The sequence below is a fragment of the Vigna radiata genome, chromosome 8 (genome assembly GCF_000741045.1).
Source record: "Vigna radiata var. radiata cultivar VC1973A chromosome 8, Vradiata_ver6, whole genome shotgun sequence".
In the NCBI taxonomy this organism is placed as follows: Eukaryota; Viridiplantae; Streptophyta; class Magnoliopsida; order Fabales; family Fabaceae; genus Vigna; species Vigna radiata.
The window spans coordinates 26,186,938-26,190,568 of NC_028358.1; positions in this window are offsets into that span (position 1 = coordinate 26,186,938).

The following is a 3,631-nucleotide window of genomic DNA, read 5'->3' on the forward strand; positions in this document are numbered from 1 at the left end:
AAAAATGAAAGTGACCCCAATCAATATCCCAGTGTATCGTCCCCTTATTTACATGAAAACAATCCCTTTATATAGGGTAAAAATTCATAACAGAGAAAGAAAGAAAAGGGAACAAGACCTTTATCCTAACCTCTTCATCCAACGGCCCCTTATTCAATTTGCTTCTCAACCCTCCGATCACCTTGCTGCTTTCTTTGCCGGTTCAGACCCACACGTGCCTCGAGCTCTTCTTCCTTTAGCTTCTGAACCGATTAAGTGGCACGAGCCCTAGCTTCCAGGTGTTATCTCCGTTTCTCGTTCTTCTCAAAGCAATCTCTCAGAATTTTTTTTCAAAATGAAAGTGAAGAAACGAACCTTCTCTCTGCAGCCAAAGCCACTCCAAAACGCACCGTTCCACTAAAGGTACCCAAAACAGCAGCATCCAATCACCGTAGTGTCTAATGCCCAGCACAGTTTTCAAATCAGCCCAATGCACGACCCACATCAAATCTTCAGATCAGCTTATTAATTGGACTTCAGCCCATTATGTGCAGCAAATCTCATCCAGTTACCAGCCTATTTAGCCAGGGTCATTCTGCAAAATAGAAAAGTTTAAGAACAGGGACCAATCAGCAAATGAGAAACGGTTTATACAACAATTAAAAAAATTAAAATTCATTTAAACAAAGCTAAAAAAAAAAACAGAAAAAGATTAATTTCCTAATTATTCAAAAACTCTACAAAATAAACCTAAAAATCTATTTTTAACTATAATTTTGTAAAACTAAAGAAATTACAGAAAAATCCTAAACTAGCCTAATTCTAAACAATTAAAGATTAAAAGAAATTAAAATTGACTTCTAAACACAAGAAAAGAGGGAAAAATTGGGAGTTATCAAGGGGCCAAATTATAATTATTGAAACTAAAGAATATTAACCGTCAAAGGTTATTTAAAGGGTCATGATCCCCATCTGTGAGCAAAACGTATCATTCTTGTTTCTTTCTCTTTATCCCCATCAGAAGAGAAAATCCAGAGGAAACCTAAGGTGCTCTACAAAGGGAAGATCAGAGACAAATTCAGGTTCTTTACAGAGGGAAGATCAGAGACCAATTCAGATTCTTCATTAATTGTTCCTAATGTCTAATCCTTTAGGTACGCTTCCGCTTTAATGTTCTAAGGGTATTGGGATTTGCTTTGATTAAAGGGTTTATTGTTCATTGTTAATCTATCAATCATAATATTTCTAACAATTGGTATCAGAGTATGTTAGTGAATAATTGGTAGAAATTTTTTATTTTTGATCTTTCCAATTTTATGAGAAATTATGATTATAAATTTTGGGTTTTTTTTCTTTTAATGGTTTATAATATGCATTGAATTCTTGGTCCTTGAATGTGTTTTGGATTATGATAATAAAATTTCCATAGTTGGTATTCTCCAAACCTAATGTTTATCACAAAATTGAAAATTAAAATCCTAATTATGTTTATGGAATTTAACCCTCTAGAAAATCTCTTTTATAAACCCTAATTTGGGAAAACCCCAAATTGAAACCCTAATTTGGGAAACCCCCAAATTGAAACCCTACTGTTTGCTTTCTTTCTTCTCTGTGCCATGGGCTAGTTTTAGGATGAGCTCATTGGCCCATACGTTTGTTCCTAGTTTGGGTGAGGACCCATTACTTGTGTAGAAGATAAAGAATTACATTAATATAAGATAAAAAAAAAATTGAAATAAAGTAATTCAAAATTTAAATATTTTGAAATAAAGTAAAAGTAAAATTGATAATTAATTAGGAATAAATAAAATTTAATTTTGGTCTTGTTTATAATTTTTAAATGAGCTATTGATAATTAAGAAATCACCAAAGTGAGTCTTTTTTATCTGGAGTAGTTCATAGAAAAGTTATGAATGTTCGTGTGTTTGCATATTCATGCGAGTATTGGTCGGTCCAAAAGAAGATTAATATTTGGCTAGATTGTATACGCACTTGCGATGGTAACGTGTGATGATTATAAAGTTATTTTATTTGTGTCAATAATAAAATCAATTCAAAGATAGGTTTGTTATTGGACATGTTCTTATTATTAGTGTTGATCATTACACCAAGATACCTCTAGCAGTTAATATTACTGTCCAAAGACTTTATATTGATGAGGCATTGGGTGTCTTGAGATGGGATAGACCATTATTTGAATTATATTTATATAATTATTAATTTTACGGCTGAGCTTAATTCCTTTGTTTCTCTTATTCTAAATATAGCTACGATTGCTTCAATATCTGCTAATTTCTTTAAAGACTGGAACAAGAACATGAAGATAATCTTTGATCGTATAAGCTTTAGGTGCAGTCTTGCTTTGGTATGTTCTGAGGTCAATTTAGCTTCAGTACCGATGAACACTTGGTGGTTAGATTCTGGTGCAACTGTTAACATCAGTGTTTCAATGAAGGGATGTATAAGCTATCGAAAAGCAATTGATTTTGAAAGATGGATCTATGTGGGAGATGGCAAATTGGTAAAGGTGGAAGCTATATGGCATTTTAAATTGTTATTGTGCACTGGTTTCTACTTAGATTTGAAAGACACTTTTGTTGTGCCGTCATTTAGACGAAATCTGGTCTCAGTTTCTTATTTGGACAAATTAGGATATTTGTGTTCATTTGGAAACCGTGAAATCAAATTGTCTTTAAATTCAAATATTTTTGGGATTGGTTCACTTTCAAACAATGATAACCTCTATATGCTTGATATGACAACTTCCTACACTGAATAATTCAATACAGAATCGTCTAGTACACTGAATAATTCAATACAGAATCGTCTAGTACACTGAATAATTCAATACAGAAGCGAAAAATTGACAATAATGATTCAGGAACATTATGGCATAGACGTCTAGGTCACATCTCTAAAAATAGAGTTAAACGACTTTTGCCAAATGGGATTTTGAATTCCATTGACTTCACAAATTTTGATGTTTGTGTTGAATGCATTAAAGGAAAACAGACCAAGACATCGAGATTGGGTGCATATAGAGTTACAGATGTGTTAGAACTAATACATACAATTTGTGGTCCATTCCCTTCAACTTCAAGGAATGGTCAACAATATTTTATATCATTCATAGACGATTACTCTAGATATGCATACCTATATGTTATCCATGAAAAGTCTCAATCACTGGACATGTTCAAATCTTTCAAGGCTGAAGTTGAGAATCAACTCAACAAACGCATTAAGAATGTCAGATCTGATCGTGGTGGTGAATACTATGACAAATATGACAGATAAAGTGAACAACGTCCATGACCTTTTGCCAAGTACCTAGAGGAATGTGGAATAGTCCCACAGTACACCATGTCGAGTTCACCTAATGATAAGCTGTTGTTGAAGCTATCAAATTAATACTACGTTTCAAGGCAACTTCAGTATTGCCTAGTAGTATTCAAGAAAGTAGATAGGGCTAAAGTAACNCTAAGTCGTCTCCCAACGAACACAGAATTGCTTTCGAATATCTGAAACTTATGAATGCTATGCAATGCTTAAGAACAAAAGTGAGGATGTTTAAAGGTTGTTGTAAAACAAATAGAAAACTTAAAAACAATTATGAAGAAACAGGCTAATTCCACTGCTTTTCCAAAATAGA